At 47.5% G+C, this 26,582-nt stretch overlaps 2 long non-coding RNA genes across 2 annotated transcripts in view; one reads left to right on the top strand and one right to left on the bottom strand.

The window, feature by feature from the left end:
• Window positions 1–17,469, bottom strand: part of LOC101685684 — an 83,936-nt gene extending 66,467 nt beyond the window's left edge. The window contains exons 1-2 of the long non-coding RNA XR_199352.3: window positions 16,767–17,469; window positions 11,075–11,203 (exon numbers count right to left, since the gene is read on the bottom strand). This is a non-coding gene — a long non-coding RNA (uncharacterized LOC101685684). The remainder of the gene's footprint in view (window positions 1–11,074; window positions 11,204–16,766) is intronic.
• Window positions 16,361–22,755, top strand: LOC106005704. The gene is made up of 2 exons (XR_001179275.2): window positions 16,361–16,700; window positions 20,735–22,755. It is a non-coding gene; the product is annotated as an uncharacterized LOC106005704 (long non-coding RNA).
• Window positions 22,756–26,582: the final 3,827 nt, after the last annotated feature.

Raw genomic sequence — 26,582 nt, 5'->3', positions numbered from 1 at the left:
TGGGTAGAGGAAGCATTATCGATAGGGGAGCACTCTCCTTTGATGCAGCATTTAACATCCTGGCAAGGGACCCGGGAAATGGAGCTGGTGTCCTGTGAGGTTGGCTAAGTGAAGTCAAGATTTCCTGATCTGTCATGGCAGATGGTGGAGGAAGGATCCAAAGGCTTGGAACAGTGGGTGAGCTAGAGTAAATATACTATGTAAAGCCATAGAACCCACCAGCTGATATGTTCCACAGGAAGGCCTAGAGTAACACTGCCTTGGCCAAAGCAAAAGAATGACCTTGAAGTTCAAGGTTGACCCTTGACCCTGAAGGTTAGTGCTGCTGGGGGAGATCATGGTATAGAACTGGGCTCCCTGGTAGCAATGAGGGTGATAGAGGCCAAGAAATAGCACTCGTCATGAGGTGCAAGGAAAGTGTAACTATCTTCCTGAGCACCAAGGTGGGGGATGGGACCCACAGAGAGCCTTGGAAATCGTTAAAAGAAGTTTGCATCCTGAGAGGAAAGATAGGCAGCCAACAAGGGTATTTGTACAATCGGCACAGTTGAAATAAATCAAGAATGGATGCTCAGGAGGCTGAGGGCCGCCCTCCCAACATAGGTACCAGTCCTTGTCTGCTTTCTCACACCCGGAACAGACTCACTGGAGATGACTGGTTGATGGTGGATGATTGGAGATGGTTCTCCAGTCCTTCCCCTGAGGGTCCTACACTACTTGGCTGTCTGGACTCTGCTCACATATTCTGAGGATTGCCAGACATAGGTTGTTGCTGCCATTGCTATATGAGGACCTGAAACTTTATTGTGCTTCCCATTAGAGGGGGAATAGAAGGCCCACATAATAAACAAGGTCCCAGTTAAGGCCCAGTTCACGCCAGTTCATTGGGCCTATCAATCCTCCCCATAGTTATTTGCCCAGTCTCTGAATATCTCATTGGAATTGGCAAGCTGCAACTACCGCCTACACCCACCACATATACACGTTGGTTCTTTGGCCTGTGGGGTTGCGGTTATCAGAGTAAGGAAGGCCAAGTGGAAGCCTCTGGAATTTCACCTCCTCACACCCTCACCCCAACCAACCAAGACAGTAAACCCAAATGAATGTTTCTTCTCAGGGGAAATTGTGGAGGACGAGAAAAACCTGAAGAATTCAGGGGATGGTCATGCCATCTTATTTTCATGTAACTCAGCAGTTTGGTCCCTGCAGACCCAGATGGATCCTGGAAGATTAATACGAACTCAACAAGCAGTAACCTCCTTCTCAGCTGTGATGCTAGATGTGCTATTTTCACTAGAGAAGACTGCATGCCCTCATGTACAGGGAATGGAGCCACGGATCAGGAGGATGTGTTCTCTTCCATCCTATCAGGAAGGAGAACCAGAAGCAGTCAGTATTCCCATGAGATAAACTATCATATATATTTATGATCTTGACCTGGTGTTATCTTAGCCCTCCCACCCTTGGTCATGATGTGTTCTGAAGGGATCTGAGCTATCTGGCCATCGCACAGAACATCATATTCGTCTGGTACATCAATGACATCATGTTAGTCAAAACAGATAAGCAAGAAAGGGATTTGGGAGGCTTTGGTTAAACACAGGACTCCTGAGGGTGGGAGAGAAACCCAGTAAAGATATAGGGATCAACCACATCAGATCTGATTACATGATGTCATAAGAAACACTGGGGGTGGGGAAGGGGAAGAGAAGTGGATTAATGGAAAAGAGACCAGATGGAACTTTCCGGGGTGATGGAAATACTCTGTACTTTGACTGGAGGTGTGGATTACATCGGTATATATATATCTGTCAGTACTCATCATGGTGCACACTTCAGGCTTGGGATTTTGCTGGATGTAAATGCTTCGTTGAAAAAGAAGAAACAAAGCCAAAAACTTAATGCAGGAGCTCCATGTTTTGGGGGATTTCAGACGAACACTTTAACACCTTTCCACTCTTTCCATCCCCAGAGATAACACCTTTTTAAGGGAATGATTAAAGAAACTGTTTGGATAGAAACCTCAAGGCTTGTACTGGGAGCCTTCCCAAAGGGAAGCCCCTCTCTGAACAAGTCTTCAGCATTCACAAGGAATGGAGCAACCGCCTGCCCTGGCTCTACTCTAGCAAGGACTTCATTTGCAGAGTTGTACAGAGACCACAGGAGAAAGCAGGTATCTCTCCACCCGTGTGCCCCAGAAAAAGTTCAGCAAAGGCAACCACAGACTCTAGATTCAGTATGGGGAGGGTCACCAGGTACAGAGAAAAGCAGGGTCACAGCTTCGGGCATTGAGATAGTGGTTAAAATCGCAAGCATTGAAACCAGAGTGGGTTGTATTCAAGTCCCATCTTGGCCACCTCATCACTGGGATTCTTGGCAGGTGAAATCCTCTGAGTCTCCGTGTCTTGATCTGTAAAAAGGAAACACTACTAGCTTCCTCACGGAGTTGTTTCTAGAGTTTAAAGCAAGAGTAAATGAGCACAGTGCTGGGTACCCCATTTGTGGTCATCTCGGTGATTGTTGTTTCTCTGGAGGATTGTGATCTCCACAGTGGGTTCTGACTATACCATTTCGAGGGCCCCATGGGCATCCGAGTTTGGGTGGTGGTTGCTGAAGCCAGTGCTGTTACACAGTACTGGTACCATAGAGAGACCATGAAAAGTGGGAGAAGGGAACTCATATAAAAACATCACATGGACTTCTGGGAAGTGTCATCCCAGCACAAATGTCAAAGATGGCCGAAAGTCGGCTTTCTTTTTGTTCAGAGCAAAGAGCTCAAGGACAGTTGAGAGCAAATTCTACAGAAATCTTCCTAACCTTTCTTGCGTCTGTTTCTCCTGCTCACAGTGATCTTTGTAATGAAGACGAAAGGATAGAATCTTTACCTCAAGAGTCAGAACAGACTAAAAATGTGTCAGCCTCGGGGGGAACTGAGTTAATTTTGGGATGATTGATTCTCTAAAGCTTCAATTATGCAGAACCCAGCTTTGTAGCAACACCTTGTATCTGGAATGTTTTTAGAAAATGTAGAAGTTCCCACAAGAGCTAGCGCAGGAGTTAAAAGAGAAATATCAGAGTTGACTTACAAGATGCAGGAGGGAACCTGGCCAAGCTTACCTGTCTGTGCTTTAACCAAAGCTATGTGACCTGCTTCCCCATCCCCACAGCATGGGGACCTCAGAGAGGCAAGCACAGCAGGCTCAGTGAGGGGTGTGGACAGCAGAAAGCAAAGGAGACAAGGGAGAATCAGCACAGAGCTGACATCAGAAATCAAAGGACCGCAGCCTGGAGCCATTCTGTGGGGGAGGCAGCGGGCCTGTCCCTGATTCAGACAGTCTGAGTTCTAGGAGACCCTCTCTAGGCCAATAGCCCTGAAATACTCACCACAGAGCTGACAACTCAGGCCTTTCTCTTGGAAAGCAAATGCAAATGGATTTTGGCAGTCCACCACCACCCTTTCCAAGTAGTTCTAGCAAGGTCTGCATGCACCTGCCTCACAAAGATATATTTCGCATTATTGCAACAAGCAGAGTTACAAAGTCCCTGGGAGAAATTTCTGTCCAGAAGCAATGTCAGTTGGGTGGTTAACATTACAACTGAAGGCCAGAGATGAAGGCCTGGCCATTCTCTGTGCCTCCAGCGGGGACTTGCAAATGGATGTCATCAGCACTGTGGTAGCCTGAATGATGGCCCCCAAAGAGCTCCAGGCCCGGATCCCTGAAACCTGTGCTTGTTACTCATGGCGAAAGGGGCTCTGTTGAGGTGATTGGGTGAAGGGTTTTGAGATGGTGAGATTATCCTGGGTTACCTGGGTGGACCCTCAGAGAAATCACAAAGGTCCTTTTAAGTCACATACAAGGGAGACATAAAGCATAGAGAGAGATTAATCTCTAGAGAAGTAAAGAATGATGTGCCAACAGGAGCAGTGAGAGGGACGGAGGTGGGTCAGGACGCACTGAGCTGCTCGCTTTGAAGAGCCAAGAACCAAGGAGTACAGGTGACCGCTAGAGGCTGACAAAGGCAAAGAAGAGATGATCTCCTGCTGGACTCAACCCTGCCAACACACCTGGCCTTCAGCCCAGTGAGACTGACATTGGATTTTTAACTCCAAGAGCTGCAAGACGGCTGGTATTGAGCCATGGTACTCAAGTATGTGGTACTTTGTTACAACACCAGCTGGACACGAATGCCACTACCTACCACTTCATCCCTGAGAAAGCTCACAGGAGGGGTGGAAACATCTCCCCTTCAACTCAGATGCCCAGTCATAAACCAAGTTCTGTGTCTGCTTCTAGAAATGTTGGGAGGGCCCGGGGAGCCCAGTGCTGGACAGATATGTGAAAAAATAATTCATGGCACATGCAGGAACAAATCCTTTAAGAGAAACAGAGGGTGGAAACCAGGGTGGCATGATCTAGAAAATGTATAAATCAGTTTTTAAAATACAATCACTTCATACGAAGAATAAAGGAGAAACAAAACCAAACCAAACAAAACAAAAACCCTCTTTGGTCTCCAGATCTCTCAGGGCCCAAATTTTCTACTCCCTTGGTTACTTTTTATCTGCCTTTTTCATCAATAGGTTGATTGAGGCACACTTCACCTACCATATCATTCACCTTATTAACGTAAATGGCAGTACCTTGCAGTATATTGACAAAATTGTGTGACTGTCCTCACTATCTAATTCCAGAATATTTTCATCACCTTAAAAAGAAAGCTTGTATCCATTAGCAGTCATTCCCCATCCCTAACCCGCTCTGGCAAACCCCAGCCCTAGGCAGCCACTAATCTACTTTCTGTTCCTATAGATTTCCCTGTACGAGGCATTTCATCTAAATGGAATCATAATATGTGGCCTTTGCATCTGGCTTCCTTTGCTTAACATGATGCTTTCAATGTTTATCCGTATTTATCAGTATCAGGACTTTCCTTCTTACAGATGAATAATACTCCATTCTATAATATACTGTATTTCATTTATTCCTTCATCAATTGATGGACATTTGTGTTGTTTCTACTTTTTGGCTATAATAACACTGATAGGAACAGTCACATGCAAATTCTTGTGTGGACTTATATCTTCAGTTCTCTTAAGTCTATATCTAGGGATGGAATTGATGGATCGCATGATAATTTCATGTTTCGCTTTTTGAGGAACTGTCAAACTGTTTCACAAAGTTGCTACACCTTCTACAAAGTTGCTACATCTTCTCTTTCTACCAGCAGAGGATGAGAGTTCCAATACCTCCACATCCTCATCAATATTTGTTATTGTCTGTCTTTTTGAGTGTAGCCATCCTAGTGGGTTTGATGTGCTATCTGGTGATGTTGGCTTGCCTTTCCCTAATGAGGCATAATCTTGAACATCCTTTCATGTGCTTATTTGTGTATCTTCTCTGGAGAAATATCTACTCAAATCCTCTGCCCATTTTTAAATCGGATTGTTTGTTGTTCAGTTATATGAGTTCCTTATATGTTCTGAATGTAAATTTGTCATTGGATATATAATTTTCAAACATTTCCTCCCATTGGATGGTTTGTTTGTTTTTTGCTTCCTGAGTATCCTTAGAAGCATAAAGTTTTTTCATTTTGATGAAGTCCAATTTGTCTATTTTGCTGTTGTTGCTTGTGCTTTCGATGCCATAATTAATAAATCATTGGTTAACCTTAAGGCCATGAAGGTTTACTCAAGTTTCCTTCTCAGAGTTTTATAGTTTTAGCTCTTCTGTTTTGGCCTGTGATCCATTTTAAGTCAATTTTTATGTATGGTGTGAGGTAGGGGTTCACCTTCATTTGCTTGCACTTGATATGTAGTCCTCTCAGCACCATCTGTTGACAAGACTATTCTTGCCCCATTGTGTGGTCTTGGCACCCTTCTATGTTTGAATTCTCAATTTTGTTCCATTGAACTGTCTCTTCCTATGCTGATACCACACTGTCTTCATTACTCTAAGTTTGTAGTAAGTTTTGAAATCAGGAAGTTTGAGTCCTCCAACTTTGTTCTCCCTTTTCCAGACCATTTTGGCTACTCTGGGTCCCTTGTATTTCCACATAAATTTTGGAACCAGCTTGTCAATTTGGGGGGAGAAAGGCAGTTGGAGATTTGATAAAGATTGCATTTAATCCATAGATCACTTTAAACAATATTGTCTTTTTAACAATGTTATCTTCCAATCCATGAACAAAGATGTCTTTCTATTCATTTAATTTTTTTTTATTATTTTAACCATGTTTTATAGTGTTCAGTGTAAATCTTGTACTACTTTGGTTAAATTTATTTCTCAGCATTTTTTCCTTTTTGATACTTTTATCAATAGAGTTGTTTTCTTTTTAAAAACATTTTATTTGTTTATTTATTTATTTGAGACAGAGTACAAGAGAAAGAGAACATGAGTCATGAGTGGGGAGGGGACGGGTAGAGGGAGAGGGAGAAGCAGACTTCCTGCTGAGCAGGGAGCCCCCAGAACCCTGGAATCATGACCTGAGCTGAAGGCAGACACTTAAACAACTGAGCCACCCAACCGCCCCTATAAATGGAATTGTTTTATTAATTTATTTTTAGATTGTTTGTTGATAGTGCATAGAAACACAATTCATTTTGTATATTGATCATATATTCTGCAACTTTGCTGGAGTTATTTATTAGTTTTAATAGTTTTTCAAACTTGGACTTCTGGGAATTTTCTATGCATAAAATCGTATCATCTGCAAATAAAGGTAGTTTTATGTCTTTCTTTGCAATTGGGATGCCTTTTATTTACTGTTCTTGGCTAATTTTCCTGGATAAAACCTCTAGCACAATGTTGGCTCTAAGAGGCAAGAACAAATATCTTTGTCCCGTACCTGATCTTAGGAGGAAAACATTCAGTCTTCACTATTATGATAGATCTGGGCTTTTTTATAGATGCCCTTTATCAGCCTTAGGCAGTTCCCTCTTATTACTAGCTTTTGAGTGTTCTTCAATTTATTTCCTTAAAAAATAAAATTATACTCAGCTCAGAGTTGTGCTTACTTCTGAGTTTGTCAAACATTCTATACACTCTGAAAGGTGTGGTTGTATTTGATAGTCATAACGACAACTCGAAGACAAAAAGAGAAATCGTTCTGTTACATGCCATGTTTTAGGAGGCACAGCTCTATATAGAATACTCTGAAGTGTTTCTGTCCAAAATGGTTTAGGTAAAGTGCAAAGTGTAGCTGCTCCAAAGGCTAATTCCTCTTTCTGACCCATTTCCCCCACCCAAACCCCAATTCCTCTGCCTGAGCTTCCACCTGAGCCCCAAGGTGCCTCTCCCTGCTTATTCTCAGTTGACAGTTGAAAGCAACATATTCAATCTATAATCTTTCTAATGCTTACATCTCAAGCCTACTCCTGGTTTCCTTCCAAACTCTAGTTCATCTTCCTTTCCTCATTTCTATGGGTCTCCCTCCACTATACTCTTATTTCCATACTTTTTCAATTCCAGGGTAAAACAACACTGGTCTTTACAGAAGAGCAGAAAAAGGATCAAAGGGTATTCACAAGGGCTTCAGGGGGTTTGTTTGAAGCTACATTGATGAACCTGCTCTGTGACCCTGCTGGACTAAAGGCTTCCCCATGGGGGTAGCTGGAAACCTACTGGAGGACACGGAAGTAGGATTCTGTCCTCAGGCCTCTCCTGAGGGCATGCTCCAGTGTGGCAACTGAAGGGGCTGCCTCTTTATTGGCCCTTGGGGCTTCTGGGCCACATCACCCTCTTTCCCAGTGTTCTCTGTGCTCAGAGTGTGGCTGTCTCGGACATGGCCAATGGCAGGGACCCCCAATTCACTATTCAGCTCACCCAGACATCCAGCCAGAAACTCTGAATAGATGTCCCTGGATTTCCTGTATCCTGATTCGTTGGATGATTACTTGTCTCCAGAAGCCAAAACAATTCAGTCACCTTAAGCCCCGAGGCTTGGATCTGTGCATGAAGCAACTAGCTTCTCCTTAGAAGCCTCTGGAAACCCTTGACTGAAGTAGGTGTATCCCTCCTAAATCACCCACCACCCCGGCCCCCGCCCACCCAGAGCTCTCAGAGCACAAGGGACTCCCTGGAGTCAAGTGATGATTCTTTGCTCAACTTAATCTTTTTATTGTAGACTTTTGATCCTGAACAGGCTCCTGCAAGTAGGACAAGCAAAGATCTCACTATGTTTAGAGTCTCCATGGAGGCCAATTTCTATAGTTTTCTTTGAATACCAATACACCCCTCTTCTGATCAGAATCTCCAATCTCCTTTAAATAACAACTAATCTCCCTCTCTCTGAGCATATGACTCAGACTAGTCAGCATAATTTCAGTCTCTGGCGACAGTGATTGCTTCAGGGACTGGCTCATATCCTGAGTCCTTTTATAATAAATCAGCTACTTATTCAGAAGCTAACAGGATAAGATGTGTTCTTTTTCTCCACAGCTTTTCCCTGGAAGGACTTTGGACTCTGGAGCTGCTGGCCACCATCTTCATCTGCCACATGTAGTCTAAAAATGAAGTCCATATGAAGGAAGGAGAATACAGCTGAGGGATAAAGACATTTTTCTGGATCAAGCCATGCCTAAACTCCATTTATCCCCTGAACTTTTAAATTCCATGGATAGATAAATTCTTTAGGAGGCCTGAACCAATTTAGGTTAGATTTTCCATCATTTCCACCCAAAAGATTCCTATCAGACACAATCCCTGTATCTTTGGACATATGTGAGGCTCAGGCCCTGCTCTCCTCCTCCTCCTTGTACCAAGCCAGTCTTCCTTCTCCATGATCTACATCTTTCCCATTCTTTGGAGTATTTCTCAAATGTTAACTTGGAACACCATCTGATTTCTCCTGGCCTTGCAAACTATCTTCTTGTGACATAATAAGATATATAGTTGGCCTCTGCTCCTAGTTCCCAACATACAGCTCTTTAAACCTTTGTAACCTCCTGAGGGATAGGGGTGCTGAGAGCAACTGTTGTTCTAAAATTTGGGCTTTGATCCTAGCTCCTGACACAGAGGTTTTAAATCTCTTAGAATTTTCTGAGTGATAGGAGCATCTTTTGTTCTAATGAGATGACTCTTAGTGGGCTCTAGGTATCTTTGGGATGGGAGTTGATGACCAAAGACTAAGCCATATTTAGATGCTTGGAATTCTCAGCCCGACTCACAAGTGGACTTCCAGGGAGAGGACAGGGGCTGGAGCTTGAGTTGAATTTGTCATGCCTCCATAAGAATCCCTCAACTGTGTTATTCAGAGAGTTTCCACATTGATGAACACATCCACACATTGGGAAGATGGCACATGCCACCTCCACAAGGACAGAAGCTCCCAGGCTTGGAAACTCCCAGACCTTGCCCTGTATATTGCTTTGTATGGCTGTCCATCTATATCCTTCACTATATCATTTCTAATAAACTGGTAAATGTTTGTTCCCTAAGGTTCTGAGTTGTTACAGCAAATTACTGAACCTGAGGAAGAGGTCATGGGAACTCTGATTTATAGCCAATCAAAAGCCCCGATGACAGCTTGGGACTGGCATCCAAAGTGGGGGCAGTCTTGTGGGACAGAGTCCTTAATGTGCGGGGTCTTCACTGACTCTGGGAAGACAGTGTCAGAACTAAATTTAGGACACCCAGCTATTGTCTGCAGAGCTGGAGAATTGGATCATGTGGGGAAAAGCCCATGTGTTTAAGATCAGAAGCATCATGAGGTTGGGGCACCTGGGTGGCTCAAAAGCCTCTGCCTTTGGCTCAGATCATGATCTCAGGGTCCTGGGGTCAAGCCCTGCATGGGGCTTCCTGCTTGGTGGGGAGCCTGCTTCCCTCCCTCTCTCTCTGCCTGTCTCTCTGCCTACTTGTGATCTTTGTCAAATAAATAAATAAAATCTTAAAAAAAAAAAAAAGTGTTGTGAGGTTTCCCTTCACTTCTCCAAATGGTTGGGATTATAACCTCTAACTGAATCAAACTCATCCTTCAAAGGGGTCCTTAGAGGAGGTCTTCTCAACCCCAAACCTCATGACCTTCTTTAAGCATAGAAACCAGGGCTTGTCTCTCTTGGATCTGTACCCCACCCCCACCCCCAGTAGGTCGTTAGAATGAGTTCTGAGGAGCTGTGGGCTTTACAGAATCAAGAATCACACCATCTTGTCCCGATGGTTACCACGGCAAGGGATGGGGGCTGGGTAATGAGCAGGATTTCTACATTTTATTTTCTTCTTATTATTATTATTTGAGTCTTTAATCATAACTATTTATTTTAAAGTATTTATTTTGCAAAGAGAACCCTTAGTGGGAATAATTGAGGAGGGGTGGTGAATTGGCCAACCCTCTGCACAGCTTTCATAATCCCCTTGAACTCATGACTTCTGTAGGAATGCCTCACTTGGTGCTTTAAGCAGAGACCCAAGCACCCATCCAGGGCCTTGACCTTGTGTGGGAAGAACTGGGCCCTGAAACGCAGGCACAGACACATGGCTTCATGAACATTTGATCCCCCAGAAAATCCAACGCTCCAGCATCCTGGGCGCTGCCCAGACTCTTCAAATTCAAGGGCAAATAAAATAAATAGAAGTAAATATTGTACTCCCAAGCAATAGAATGCCTAGCAACCAAGAACAAAGGAGAGCTGAAGGAAGAGTGTTGACTTTCCCAGGTCCTTGTGTGCAAACTGCAGTAAAAGTCTTTTTCTGTGTGAATAATGTATTTTGAGTGTTAAATTACAGAAGGTATATGGGACACTAAGGCCAACCCCCACCAGAGAGTTGTGTGTAGGGCCCACCCTGGAGGAGAGGTCGGGGGTCACCTTGGCCTGCCTGGTATTGACCAGGGTAGGTTGGTGGAGGAGGTCTCCCCATTCCTTTGGGGACTGGGGGCTTGGGACTAGGGCCCTTACATGACGCTAGTACAATATAGTGCCATATACAATGCAAAAGAAAATGCTAAGTCACAGAATAAATGTAAGAGGTCTGATGCTTTTTTCTCATGATCATTTCAATGCTTTGTTAGGAATAATGACTATAAAACATATTACCTTATTCTTATTAAAATTCTATGATATGAAACTGATTTAACATACCCTCTGATGGTCTCAAGAGGCTCTTTTTCATCTGGTCTCTATCCTCATGTTTTAATGCCTCTTCTACATCAGGCCCCCAGGCATATGTGTGGATTGACTTTTGGAAATGGAGGATTATTTAGGTTATACCTGAAAACAGAGGAGAGGCAAGAAAAAAGAAAAAAAAACAGTGGTGGTATTTTTATAGGATCCATGAGAAATCTTGCTGGCCATTAAGTTTTGCCCCTATGAGACCCCCAGCTAGATGGGATGGGTTGAAACTGCCCCCCTAAGAAAGCACACATTTCCCTAGTGTCTAACTGACTTCAGAGAACTTCTAAAGATTTAAGGTGAGAAGTAGAGAAAGGGTTGTTGTCATTGTCTGTTACCATGGCCACTCTAGCCAGGACTTGGCATTGCTAGGATTTTTCCAGCAGATTTTGAAGACTGCTAGCCCTAGGTCAGCGTGAACGGGAATGTGGATTTACAGGTATACAGCTGCTCCCTGGCATGGCTTCCCTAGAGAAGAAAGAAGGGCGATCTCCAGGGCTAAAGCCAGTGGAGGAAAGATAGAGGGACCACTGAGAACTCACTCTACTCAACAGGCTTCCCCCACCACACCTGCCATGGAGGGCATGGGAGACATCTCGGTCCCAAGAACTCACACGTCTAAGAAAAAGAGTGCAGAGCGTTCATACTTTATGACCTGCAACCCCACCTCTAGAAATTTCTTCTAAGAAAAAGCCAACGTTTGCACAAAGATTTATTTTGTTTGAGGACGTCCTTTGCAGCATTATTTATAGCAATAAAAAGGGTGGGGTGGATTACCTTCAGGTTCAACAACACAAGATTCGTTTAATAAATTATAGCTCAGCCCTGCAAGACAACACGAAACATCCATTCCAAACACGTTGTGGAAAACTAGCCAACGATACAGGAACTTTACAGATGGCCACAAAACATTAAGGAAATTGGGGAAAAAGGAAAGGTTGTAATGTTAGTAGGACGTCAATCTCATGTTTAAAAAATGAAAGGAAAAAGGAAGAGAGGGAGGGAATGAAAAGTCTATACATAGAAATGTTTTTCAGGATACAGACCTTTATAGTTTCATCACCAAGGGATTGGATTTTGCCCTTTCCCCCCCAAATTTCTTACAACAAGCCTCCATCCATTGGCAGTTTTAAAATTTTATAATAATAATAATAGTAAATATAACAGAGGGGCAGGAGAAAGGGAGAAGAATGGCGTGGGGCGGGGAGGAGGAGAAGGTGAGTCTCTCAGAAGAAATTGCGAGAAGGGAAGAGAAAGATCCGTTGATCGATCAAGGCTGATGGGACCAGAAAGCCCTTCTACAAGGTTCATGGAGGGTTAAAACAATTCTTGTACAAGAGTAGAGAAGGAAACAAAAGGAAGATTTAGAAGGTCTAAGCAATTATCTAAGAAGCTGTTGGCATAGACACGTGCCAACAAATGTCTCAAGCCCCAGATGTCTTTGGAGAGAGTGTGGCTCCCTAAGACGCACTTCATAACCAACCTTGACTTCGTAGGTTGTGAAGGATTATAAATAATTCATCATACTGTAGAAAGAAATTTGTGTGATTTTCTTGAATGCTCATTAATCCGTCAGAGCCCGGCCTCAAGCTTCCCGTGAGTCTATTAGTTCACACGGGCCCGGCGCAGGGCCTCCTGCTCATGACGGAAGTGATGACAAAGCTGAGAAGCGGGAAGTTTTCACTCTAGTCAGAGCACACGCTCTGCGGTCCACTGCCAGAGAAAGACTTGCAGCTCCTGATGACAGGTACTGGCTGGTGCAGGGGGAAACCTTCAAGGCACACGTTTCTCAGGGGAAAGTTGGCCAGTGTGGTCTGTCAGCAGGGGCAGTGGTGACGTCCCACCTGTTGTCCCTGTCCCTAGTTCTGTGCTGTTGCTGGGGCTCTCGGGGTGGGCACATGGGTCGGAGGTTCTGGGGGGGGGGCAGGGGGAGTCTCCCATACCCCATCTAGCAGGATTTACCATCCCCTCTAAGCCTTGCCATGTCACAGGAGGCCAGGAGGCGTGGAGAACATGGCGTCCCACACCCCTCACAGACCTTAGGTGATGGGACACCCTCGGTTAATTCTCAATTGTCCAGGGCTGTTTGTGTTTTCAGAATCTCCGACTGTTTTCCTCTCTCTGAACTCGGGTCACCTGTGCTGCCTACAAGCATTTCCCCACGTCACGGCTGGGGGGTAATTTAAAACAACCACAAGGATGGGCCTTTCCGGTCACTGGCGCACTAAGTACCCAACCCACGCCTGCTCCATCCTGGTATTTGTGGAGTGAGTATGTGTTGAGTGACTACTCTGCACCCCAGCTTATTCTAGGCACTGAAGGTAGACCTGTAAACACAATAATGCTTACATTCCAGGTAATAAGTAAGAAAAATAAGTAAAATGTAGAGTGTGCCAGGTAGGCTATCGCTAAGAAAAAAGAAGTAGCCAATGGAAACAGGAAGCACAAGATATTGCAATTTAGATATGTGGCTGGCAAAGGCCTTACCAAGATGGCATTTGTGTAGAGAAGTGAAGGAGATGAGGGAGTGAACCCGGCAAGAATCTGGAGAAACAGAATTTTAAGTATAAAAACAGCAAGTGCAAAGGCCCTGGGGTGGTTTGTTCTTGACATGATTTAGGCAGTGTTTTGGGATGGTTTTTCTTGACATGATTAAGGTTTTTCTGGATTAAGTTTCCCAGCTTTTTTTAAATTATCACCGTCCTGAGGAGCCTTTTTAGAGTTTTAAAAAATTGCTCCCCTAGTGAAATTTTAAAACCACAGATATATATATATATATATATATATATATATATATATATATATATACATACATATATATATACCTGTTTAGGTACTGTGTGTATACATACGCTTTATAAATAAAAACAGTAATTTTTTTTTGCTCATGAGAACCGATCTTTGTGTCCTGGGGTGGGGGGGTGCCGACAGCATCATTCCCATAGAGATCCAAGACTGTACTCAACAAGTGGGTCTGGCGCCGAGGGAGGGAGAACATTCAGGAGGCGAGGGGTGGGCCCAGCTCAGACAGGGCCTTGTCGGTCATCATCTGCACCTTTTGTTCCAATAGAGCCAGAGAGTCATTGGTGAGTTTTAACTGATGAATGAGTCTGATTTACATTCTATTACAACTGCTCTGGCCATCGTGGAAAAATATATGGGAATGAATGACAACAGCCATAAAGATCTTAATAAAGGTCATAGAAGAGGAGGAGAGGGACACCTCCTGCTCCCTACTCATCCCCTCCCTTCTCTCCGTCCTTCTCCACCTCCCCCCACCCTTCATCTCTCTTTCCTCCTGTAAATATCTGCTGAGCACCAGTTCAGGGCAGGGGAACAAGACAGGACAGTGCCCTCTGTGCTGAGTGGGAATAAAGGTGCCCACAGGACATTGCTGGAGCACAGAGAAAGGAGCACCCACTCAGTGGGGAATGGAGGAGGGGGATGGCTTCCTAGGGAACAAGTCATCTGAAGCCAAGTACTGAAGGAGGAATAGGGCTTGGCCAGGAGAATGTCTCCGGGAGAGCAGGCATCATGGCTGAAGCCGGAGGCAAGGTCAGGGGCAGAGGCAGGGCGTGCCAGTAGTTGTGCCTTTGTCGGAGGGAGCACAGGGAGGCAGGGAGGTGGCAGAGAGGCTTGACTGGACGCCAGGTGCAGCCAGGTCTGGAGGGGCCTTACACACCACATTTAAGATCTTGGATTTAGTCCCGTAGCTGGGGAGCATGGAAGGGTTTTAAGCCACATGACTTCAGAGCACTCTCACTGGCAGCCTCCTATAGAAAGTAGATCTGGGGGAGCATAAACAGAGGCAAATGAGGGCCAGGATGCACTAAAGAGTTCAGGCGAGAGATGCAAAGGGCCTGGGGTAGGACTTCCAGAGTTCATGCCCTATCCTCTCTAATCACTCTCATTATTCACTGGACTCTCAGGCTACAAGATGGAGTTTGAAACAGCCCAGTATCTGGAAAACCCAAATCTGTTCCAGTATAACTGGATAGACAATCAACACAGACATCACTGTCAGCCACTCTCTCTCCTTTCCACTGTGGACACCATTTCCAAAACTCCCCTGCCCATTTTGAAGAATGACTGATAAAGCCAGAGAGAGGGAGGTCACAGACAGGACTCTCCCAGGGGCTGGGGCAGGCAGGTCAGGCCCATTCCCCCTGGGTGTCCCTGTGAAGGGCCCCTTGGCATAGGGATGCTCCTCTCTAAGAATGGAATGTTCTATGTAGCACTATTAGCTCTAACACAGGTGGTTCAGGAGCCCAGTCTGAACACCTTCCAATCTGTCTGCCTGTCTGCTCTCCTCTTTTTCATTAACTTTAACTACACTTGGGCAGATCCATGAGGATAAATTAAGAACAGAGCACACAGGGACCTGCATCCAAAGCAAGGACTGACAGTCCTTCCGGGGCCAGAGCCCATGAGCAAAATTGCTTCTGCTCACCATTTTTCATTTTCTAGCAGCCCTGTCTTCTCCAGTTTCTCAATCCCAGGAGGAGCCAGTAGCAAGAATGTTCCAGTGTCCAAGTTTCCATGTTGGCGGAAGACAAGGCCTGGTGGCAGACCCCTCCCCACTGCCTATTACTGGAGAGAAAGGATGATCATGCTGACAACTGACCCTCTCTCCACGGAGAATGGAGTTTAAGCCACCAGAGCCCTAGATGGCTGCTTTCAGCAAAGCTGATCACGGGTGAGAAAGAGATTTGCAGAAGCTTGGCTGCCTGGGGAGGTTTCTTAACACTTGCAGTGCGAGGTCTGCAAGGATGGCCTGTGCCTGGGTCCACCTGCGGAGCTGTCTTACCCAGATAGACATGTCTCACCCATGGCAGTGAAGGTGGTTGCCTGGCGGCCACACTTGCTATTTCAGATGCCAACCTCAGAGGCTGGGGAGAATGCCTCCATGTCCCTAGACCATTGTTAATGCCCATCGCTTGCCCAATTCCTGCTGCCCCTCTGGGGACTGATGCTATATATAGGAAAGGCATACAATACTGTGGGCAAAGGGCCAGCTTTGTGGACAGAGCCATACTGGGTTTTATCTTGGCTCCCACCTAATAAGATATTATACAGTACTGCCCTGAACCAGGTTATCTACTGTGTATTACACCACACTTTCCCATGCCACGCTGCACAACTCCGCTCTCCACTCCCTGCACTGTGCCGCATTACTCTACAGCTGGCAGAGTGCCGGGCACTAAGTAAGTACAGAACAAAGGGTAGTTACTACCTTGATGTACTAAGCCCCACCCCCCAACCTGTCCATCTGGCAAACCTTCCTCACGCCCCTCTCTCTGCTTTTCCTGGCTCCATTCAGACCTTCCTGCTCCCGTCCTCCCGCAGGGTCTTACACAAAACCCACTGTGGGCAATGATTACCGTGGGTTTTGATGGTGTGCTAGCTCCTTGATGCTAGACACTGTATGTAGCCTTTTGTCACCAGTGCGGATCACAGAGCCTGGCCAAGAGGGACCCTCCGTTGTGCGGGAAGAAGACAGAATGTTGCTCATGGGCTTCTCCACTCATGGGGGACCTTATGACGTCATCGTGGGCCCAGAACCTCCGGCCACTGAAGACTTCCTCATTGCTGTTGGGTATGTCCCCAAACCCGCCCCATTTTGGCACAAAGGCAGCCGTGTGAGTTAACCCTCACAATTTACCTCTTTCCGGTTTCAGGGACTGCCTCTTCTTCCCGGTGGAAATCTTCTGGCATGTGCACATGGCCATAGCTTCCCCTTCACATGTTTATGGGCTGATATCTACATTCCCTGGGTCATCATCATTCCAGACCCAAAGACCAGTCTGTCGTGCCTGGTAGTCCTCATGCACACCTCAGCCTCTCAATTAATTTTATCCCTCTCCCTGGTCCTGCTCCAGCCCCAGCTGTCTTCCTTGGTGGGGTGGGCCGGGGGCGGGGGCAGCGAGCTCATTCGCCTCCTTGAGTCCAGGTGTGAGCCTGGCACCTAGGTGGGCTTGCCTGCTAGGCTGATGCTGCCTGATGCCCCTTCTCCTCCCTTCCACCTCTTCCTGCACCGCCCTGCTGCCCTCCAGAGCCCAGCCCCACACAGAACCTTAGAGGCAGCCATTTCAAGTGGTTTCTAAGAGCCCTCATTGGAAAAAACCTTGCAACCATCCAGCAGTGCTGATCTTATGTGAGCTAGCACAAATCCGAAATTAAACTAAGCAAATGGCACTAATCCCATCAGGGTCGTCAAACCTAGCCCATTACAGGAGGCAGTTCGGAGGGTGGGAGGCTGAGTTTCTGGCTTGTGTGAGGGAGGCCCCAGAGATCAGGTTGCCACAGATCAGGTTCACTGGGGATAAGAACGGGCAGTTACAATTACAGGTGCTGTTTACATACTTTGCCCCTTGCCCTTGACACAGTCCAGAAGGAGCCCCAGGTGCCCTGCTCTGTACCTCTTAGGGTTAGCCACAAACCCTGGGAGACAAGAAAAGCCTCCCACCCCCAAAGAAAGCCAGGGCCCATGCAATGCCCCATTTGGGCGCCTCTACAGGCCAGATGCCCTGGAAAGGGCTTTCTTTCTTTTCCCTTTTCTTCCTTTTTTGTCTTTCTTTTCAATACTGTTTTTACAAGGTGGAACTCCTCTGCGTCACAGAAGAAACCCAACTCTCCTGCTGTTTTCAGCCTTTTTAAAAACAGAGGTATTGGTATAATGCCAGTCTTTGAAACAAATTTCCCGTAGTTTTTCCAAGGATGGCCAGGGGATTTGGACCTGAAGAAGTGGCCCTTTCGTCCAGTGCAGGAAAACAACCAGGCTTGCTCATTCCGTACGGATGTCACGCTTGCCCTCAGCACCTGTTGCAGGCCCCAAAGCCACGGTGGGGGACGGCTGTGGATCTGGCAGAACCACCCACAGTCGACGAACAATCTGTTAAGTCCCACAACAGGGGCTTGCAGATAGATACTGTGTTTCTGGGTGTCCGGGAGGGGAGCATTTTCTCCCGAACTGCGCGACCAGGGCCACAGGCAACAAGACGATGGGTGTGAGTACCTTGCATGAGAATTTACAGAACTCTTCCCAACCCTCCCCCTCGGTGCGCCTGAGCAGTGCTGTTGGTGAAACTGGGGACCAAGAAGAGAAGGGTGTCCAGGATTCAGAGCTCTGGGCACACACGCTAAGGAGGCAGTGGAGAAGGGTCAGGAATGGGGTAATTTGCTGGATGCTATCAGGGCTGCGCTCCCCGAGAGCTGGCAGGTTAACAGATTGCAGCCAAAGCTGCAGCCCTCATGTTTTCTGACTTGAGAGATAATGAAGCAGTAAAAGCAGCAGAGGCCGCCAGCAAGGATTCGGCCCCGTGGGGCTGTCGGGGCAAGAGCAGCTGTCCGAAGGCTCCCGCTCGGGGTGTAGGCGGGGACTGCAGGCCTCGAACAGACCAGCAGGACAGAGGACTGAATTCCCTCCTCCGGGGCCACCAGCACCTTGGTTCCCAGCGCTGTCACTGAGGCCGTCCTCTGCCAGGCCAGCCCATATGGTCTAGCAGTTGTCGCCAGAGACAAGGAGCATAAATAAACCCTGGGAATACAGATGGGAGGCTGGCCAGGCTGCCTCCACTTCCTGATCTCATCGCAGGGGGGCGGGGGTCCGTGTGGAAGCCCCGGGAGGCACCTTAACCATTTTCCAGGCCAACGACTTCATTTGTCAGACGAGAAATGGCCCCTCCCCTTCCAGAGGTTAAGGGACTTGACAAAAGTCACACAGGGAGTCAACCATAAAGCAAGAAAATGTGGTGGCTAGGGACAGAGCAGGTCTCTGTTACCCTTGGCTTTGGCAAATCCCTAAAGCTCTCAGTTTCCCCTCAAGCCTCGAGGGTGAGGTTAGTGCCCTCCAGGGTAGGTACTTGGGACAAAGGCAAATGTGGGCAAAGCCCACTGCCTGGTTCCTAGTAACTGTCATGGGTGTTGTGGGGGTGGGGTCCATTGTTCTCGTGGCTGCTGGTAGCTGGCAATGGATCTCAGGGTCTCCTCTGCCCAGGACAGGGCTATCGTGAGACAGATACAATCATGTGAACCATGATCCGAATCCCGGCTTCCAGCTGTGTGACATCAGACAAGGCACTTCCCCTTTCCGGGCTCTCATTGTTCTCATCTACGAAGTGGGGAGCAGGACACCGCCGTTCACAGGCAGTGACAATCAGCGGCAAGGGGAGGGCAGAGGGGAGGGCCGGGGAGGGCCGAGCCTTCGTGGCCATACACGGCAGCTCTTTCCAGCCATCCCAAAGCTCCCCCGACTCAGCAGTGAGGACAACTACCTTTAGACTGAAGAATGGTTAAGTTGATGCAGCAAAGGTGCTAAGAGTCTGGCTGAGGTAAAGGCTGGCAGGAGCAGAGCAGCCGGCTGGTGGATGGCATGATTCGAAAGAAACCATATGTTTTAAATTATGAACCCAGATGTTAGGTCTTGGTGCCTAACGTTCACACCATTAGACACCATCCTTTAGGTGTCTCTAATGGTCTTGGAGGCTCCAGGAAACCGACATTAAAATGCAAATCAGTTCCCTTCAAAGGGAAACATATTAAGTTATCCTCTTTAGTGAAATGCTGAGCTGGGTTTATTTGGGGGAGGTTGGGGTGAGACAGACAAGGGAGAATTTGAAAGGACAGAGACAGGAAGCTTTATCTTTCTATAGGAAGCTAGTTCTCTTTCTGCCGAGCCCCAGGAGTAGAGCATGGGTTCTGTGTGTAATAGGTGGTGTGGGGGCTTGCAGAGTGACTGGGGTCCTGGAGGAGAAAGGCAAGGAGCAGGAAAGCAGGAGCTTTTCACAGTCGTAGAATCCTCTCCTGGCCCAAAGCAGAGAGGGGCTGTGTGAGGCTGAGGGATGGAGGCAAGCTGGGCTGGGCAGTGAGGCTTAGCAGAGTCCTAGGGGATGCAGACAAAGGCTGTTGAGCCCAGAAACTAACCCTTGGAAAGGGAGGTCTATTTCTAATGTGTGTTGTTTCCCTTCGCCCTTGATGTCTACACGTTGGGGTCCAGATAATGTTTGCACAGGGAAAACAAAAGCTGCAAAGATGAAAATGATGTGTTTTGTGCCCAGAAATGAGAAGAATTCATTCCTTGACATTTACATCATTCTTCTCTCTTGCTGTCTTTGCATGAATAGGAAATAGCAGAAGGGACATTTCTCTTCAAGGGGCCTGGGCTTGAATTCTTTTTGTTCTCTAAGGCCATAATTTCCAAATCTTTTACCGAAATTTAGAGTGTTGTGTTTTCAAGTAGAAATTATCTTAGGTGTTCAGTATCTCTCTGTGCTATGGAGATATTTGCCTATAAGTCCATCCTACTTTAAAGATTTAAAAATTTTTAAAAATAAAGAAGTCATGAAACAGACCATGTTCAGTGACAAAACCATCTTTGTATCAGGAAATGCCTCTTCTGAGCAGCTCTCTAAGGTTTAAGAATTTCTGATTTTTAGATCTGAGTTATACCACAGCCTTAGTCTGCCCTACAGTCTCCTGCCCTATAGCCACCAATCCCTTATTATTTTGATAAGATAATAGTGGCTACCTCTTAGGGAGTCCTTGTTGGTCACACACCATTCTCCTCACTCCCCATGTTAATTCTTCTACACTTTACAATAACTCAGAGCCATTATCATCCCCACATTACAGGTTCCATACTGAAGCTTGGATGGGTTATTGATGTGCTCCACATCCCACGGGGCAAGAAACTGGCAGAGCCTGGGTATGAACACGGAGCCTCCCAGTGATTTGCTGCTCCACCACTTTGCCCATTTATAAGAGGAAAACCTATGAGGCCCCTGTCTTCAACATCATTTTGTCTCTAAAATACTCTTCGAGCAAAGAGAAAAACTGCTGTTAAGAAAATACCACTAAACACACAGGACCCACCAAAACACAGACCAAGGAAGTCCAGGAAAGTCATGGATTGAGGAAATATGGATTTAGTTACAGAACATACATATTCTATACTTCCACCTGTCCGTAAAAAGTACATCAAAGGACTTTATTTATTTTTTTATAACATCAAAGGACTTTAAAAAACTCTAGCAAGAAGACACAGCAAATGGATCTTTTTAGACACCTTACATACCTGCCTAGGATTCGCTCGATTTCAATTTAGTCACTGAGTGATAAGAATTTCCTAAAAGACTGCGGGCGCAAAGACCAGTATCTCCTGGAAAGATTTTTTTTTTAAGATCATTAGATTGAGGAAGTCCAATAAAGTAGCCCTTGTAATGATTTCTGAGGACGCTATGTAGTTCCAAGTCTACTGCCCACCAGCTTTGTGACCTCAGGCAAAACGCTTGACCACTCTGGGCCTCTTCATCGTTGTCTGTAAAATGAGAGGGCACTTATGGTGACAAGGTACCGTGAAAGACAGGGTGTTTGGCTCAGAATCCCTAGGAAGTGTTCTCCTTAGTGGGGCGTGGTTTGCTGGTTCCTGCAAAGATGCCTCATTTGGGGCACAGAGGACAGGCAGTGCAGGATCTGAAATGCTACCCTACCCACCACCAGTGAAATGCCTCTCTCAGTGCTGGAAACACAGAGCACCCAGGTGGCGTGAGCCAGAACATACTCGAGGCGATGGGTGCCAGGTTTAGGCTCCAACTCTGGCAGGCCCTCTCAGTGCTCAGCCAAAGTGTTGGGGGTGGGGAGATTCTCTTCCCATTTGTGACTTTTCTAAATCCTCCCCTCTCCTATATCTGTTTCTGAAGACAATCACATTCCAGTTGAGGTAGAGCAGGGCAGGGGTTGGGGGGAACGGGGGAACGGGTAGGGGCGGTGGTGAGCCAAGCAACGTCTTGGAACCTTTGTCCCGAATTGTGCGGCTTTTGCCGGACATTCATTTTCAAGATGGGCTTTTGTTCTTTGGGGAGAAGAAAAATCTCTCTTCCCTTTTGCATGTGGCTACAGCAAAAGCTGCAAGTCACAAAGCTGCCAATTTCAACACATGTGCATGGGCACACACGCGCACACAGGCGCACACACACACACATACACACACACGAGGAGATCCTAGTCCTGGCTCCCTCTGAAACAATTCATCTTCAGCCTTCACTGTTAATTATGACTCTGTGCACCAATCACCAAATGACACTGAGCCTGGAGTGGCTGTCTCTGTCTCTCTCCACATGACATTTATGCAGGTTGATGAAATCATTCTGGGCAAGGTTAAGACAAGTCTCTCCAGTGCAAAGGTTCTGTTTAAAACAAACACTGCTTGCTCTTGGGACCTGGCAGGGAAATTAAAAAGAAACCCAAGATGCTCTAGGCTTCTGTCCTGGTTTCCAGGCAACCAGATGCTGGGTGCAGGAAGGGAGAGGGGCTTTCTTCTGGTGCCAGACAGTATTGATAGACAGTGGGCTAACTTTCTGAGCCAAGGAGATGGGGAGGGACAGAGGAAGCCTGCATAAGCCTCATTACCCTAATCAACCATAGAGTCGGCTTGTTGGCAGAGAGCATTGAAAAATGAGCCCATCTGCACAGGCTGAGCTGGGGAGAGATGCTTTTCTATACTTTAAAAGACTGGGTGGCTATAAGCTTGATTCACAGGTAACCATCGTCTTGGCAGCTCTAGATTGGTGTGCGGTTCAGGTAGGCAAAGACAGCTGGGCGAGTGGGTCTCAGGGAGCCCCGGCAACCACTCACCTGGCAGAAGCAGGAGAAGACAGAACAGTGCTGGCCCTTTCTCTCTACGCTACAATTCCACCAGGATCCCGAGAGACCGCATCTACCAATCAGAGTGTTAGACAGGATGCAAGGAAGAAGAAGATGGACAAGCAGCAAGCCATCACATCCCCTTCACTATTCCTTTGTGCCCAAGTCCCATGCCCCCGCGGGATCACGTGATGTAGTAGAACCATCGGGGGCTCCTTGACAGACCCAGGTTCAAATCTGCCCTCTGCCCCTTCCCAGCAAGCTTCCTTTCTCTTCTGTCCACAGCGTGGTTGTGAATCAGCATTCAGCACAAAGTATTCCTACTCAAAAAAACGAGAGGTTTACATCTCAGGAGTTTCTATGGTGACAGTAAAGTCTGTCCTAGCCCAAATGGCAAGCATCCCTCTGGTTTGAACAGTGCAGAGATCTGGCATTTTCCTCGTCCCTGAACTTGCCGTTCCCCAAGTGCTACATGGCACACAGGACCTGGGATCCTTCTGTGTTACAAGAAGAGAGGGCATGACTACAGAGTGTAATTACATAAAACTGCGTGGCCTAGGACTCGACGCCAGCAGGGATGTTCCCGTTTGGTGAAGGAGGAAAGGAAATTGCAGGGAGGGTACGAGGTCTGCTGAAGGCCATGGGGCTGGATCATAATGGAGTTGGGTCTCCGTTCCAGCACCTGCCGGAGGGCGGAATGGGCTAACCTAGCAAGAGGCTCCCCAGCTCTGCTCGCGGTCACAGTGCCTCTGTTCCCCCCACCGCCGCCAGGACTTCCACCCACCGGTGTGGTTCCTGGGACCCCCCGAAGGGGGAGCCGGGCTCTGCCTGCCTGAGCCCCGCACCGTCTGTGGGGCCCTGTTGCCCCCACTGGAGTTCCGGCATCTCATTCTTGAGCACAGTCGTGGTTTTGTTTTCCCGGGTGCCTGTCTCTCCTGAATCTACAAAATCAAAACAAATCTACAAAACAACAAGCAAACAGAACCAGAGAGGAATCAAGTCCCCAGGTTTCTGTCCTGGCTCCCCTGCCTACGGTGTGGCTTTAGGCCAGTTCCTAGAATTACCCAAGCCTCAGTTTTCTCTTCCCCCGGACCCAGCTTCAACCCTTCCTTCTCACTGGTGCAGCACGAGGTTTAAATGACAAAATGCAGAGACGCCTGAGTCACAAGGTCGGTTAAGCGCCCAATGCCCGGTTTCGGCTCAGGTCACGATCTCAGGGTCACGAGAGAGAGCCCCGCGTCGCTCTGGACTGACTGGAGTCTCCTGGAGACTCTTTCTCCCCCGCCCCTCCCCCTTCTCTCTTTTTCAAATAAATAAATTTAAAAATAAATAACAAAACCCAGATCAAATGCCCCGCAGAGAGCTCCTTTCTTGTTAGCACGCATAGAAGCTTCTCTTATAAATTCTTCCTGAGGGTCATTAGAAGACAGCCCTCTGGGCAGTTTTCAGAAACGCAGTTTGGCCTCCTCTCGTGGGAAGTGGGACAAGGGGCTTCACCAGGTCTGAGGCAGCAGCAGTGACAACAGCCAGCATTTTCTGGGGACTTCCTGAGCGTGCGCTGGCCATTGTGCGAAACACTTCTAGGGTTTGCTTCATGTGTCATTACACTGACCTTGCAAGGTAAACTCTGTCACTGTCGACCTCATTTTACAAAAGAGAAAACTAAGGCCCAGAGAGGCTGGGAAACTTCCCCTGGGCCACACAGCCTCCCAACCCAGGGCACTTAGCCCCAGTCTGTCTCCCTTGCAAGGATACTTGGGACCAAACCTTTTCGAGGTGGCTGTTCAGGTCAGATGAAGCCAGAAGCATCTCGGAATGAGCCTGAGTGTGATGCCCGTGCCCAGGGGGCCTGCAGCACTCCGAGGCCAGGAGCATTATTGGTGGGAAGGGGACCCATCCTCCACGCCTCACAAACACCAGACTGACTGCTTCCAGTTGGAGAAAAATATCAAAACTCAGAACGTGCATAAGAGGGCCCGGGGAGAAATGTATTCCCCAGCTGTCACCACTGGTCGAGAGTCCTGGGGCTTGTGGGTAATGCACACAGAGCTCTTGGGCAGTGGGGACCCTGCTTCCCAGGCCAACTCCTGGCTCCCCCCATGACCCCCACCTCCCCAGAGCAGCCCTCCTCGTGCTACCGCTGGGCTGCTTTCTGCTGTCCCGCTCTGACTCGTTCAGCTATTTTCCTACCAATTCCCCACGCAAACGGCGCCTTTTGCTCCTCACGGCCCTTCTAGAACAGGAAGGGGTTTGGACGAGTTGGGGGTTTTCCAAACTGGGCTTCTGAGAAGAGCTCTAGCCTTTTGAGGGCCTCCCTAGAGGCTGCCAAAGGGAGACGGCATTGGGGAGGGGTTGGGGGAGGGCAGCGCCAGTTCTGGGTCCCCGGGCTTACATGTGTCTGTTTTACATTGTTAGAACTCTGCATGAAGTTTTGTTTCAACAAAGGGCTTGGTGGTCAAAAAACCCATTAAGCAATTAAATAGTTAAATGCATAAATCCGTTACATCAAACTGCTGAGCAACGTGATTTCTCGGGTCCGCTGTAGTGTGAAGCTCCTGTCTGCGCCATCGGCAGAGGACGGAGCAGGGGGACTGTGGAGTGAGAGGAGGGACCGCGCCGCCCGCACTCTTCTCTGGTATTTGCCAGGGACACCGAGACAGCCGGAAAATGGTTCATGAGGGGCCAAAGACGATGCCAGAGGGGACCCGAGCTGGGCACGTGCCTGGGAGCCTTCCTCTGCTCCTGTGTAATGGCAGAGACGGGGCCTCATGGCCTTGGTGTGCGGCCTGGAAGGGGCTGGATCTGGCTCTGCTGCTGAGTCCCCCTCCACACCCAGACCCTGATGTCCTCGGTCCTCAGCTCCGAGTGATTCGGAGTCCCAGGGACAGCAGGCACGGTGTGTCCGGGAAGGGCTGACAAGCAACACTCCTCGATGTGTTGTGGCCACGGAAGAACTTCTGTTAACGGGAAGCGATGTTCCGCATTTGCACTGTGCGCACACACACAGACACACACACATAGACACCCACACATACACAGGCTATTCTTTTTAGAAAAATCACGGTTTATTGAGATGATGCTTTATGTTTCTTTCTAAATTGGATTCAAATTGGCATAAAACCATGTATTCTGTTCTTTCCCGTGGCCTCTCTTAATCTAATTATCTGATCTTTTGAAGATTAAGACACACATCTATCATAGCAGACAAAAATACCAAGGATTAGCAGCAAACAGCTTGGAATGGTATAAAGATAAGCTTCCAGAGTCACAGGGCACTTGGCATCCAAGGCCTTGGGGCACTAGGAAGAGCACATTTGTTCCTTGAAGTCAGTCAGACTCAGCCTGTGTTTTCACACTGTTGCTCTGAAGGAGGCCACGTCCCTTTTAAGTAACGGTCTTTGAACTCACTCCATCCCATGGCCTGTTGATATAATTCACAGCACTTATTCTTAGCTTATGCCTATTGCTTGTTTATAATCTGTTTTCCCTAGAAGAGGGAAGAGTCTGACAAGAGCAGGGACCTTATCTGTCTTATTCACCGACATATCTCCATCTTGGAATAGAGGCTGGCAGAGTGTAGGCTCTCGTGTGAGTGAATGAATGAATGAGAGGATGGTGTACAGCCTTGTCTTCACAGTAACAGAAGTTTGGGGCACCCGTGGTACAGCAGAGTTGTACATCCAAGAGGTCCGATGGCCTACCGCACAGAAATCCCTGAAACTGACTCCCCACACCTGCACCTGTGCCACGGACATGACCTCCCCGCAGCGGGATCGCACGGCGTGCATTCATTTCTGAGCATGAGAGGCTCCCACGTGTGGTCTGGCATGGGGTAGGA

Source organism: Mustela putorius, unplaced genomic scaffold (assembly GCF_011764305.1).
Source record: "Mustela putorius furo isolate JIRA1106 unplaced genomic scaffold, ASM1176430v1.1 tig00003909_pilon_pilon_pilon, whole genome shotgun sequence".
Lineage (NCBI taxonomy): Eukaryota > Metazoa > Chordata > Mammalia > Carnivora > Mustelidae > Mustela > Mustela putorius.
This window is presented reverse-complemented; position numbering and strand designations above follow the sequence as displayed.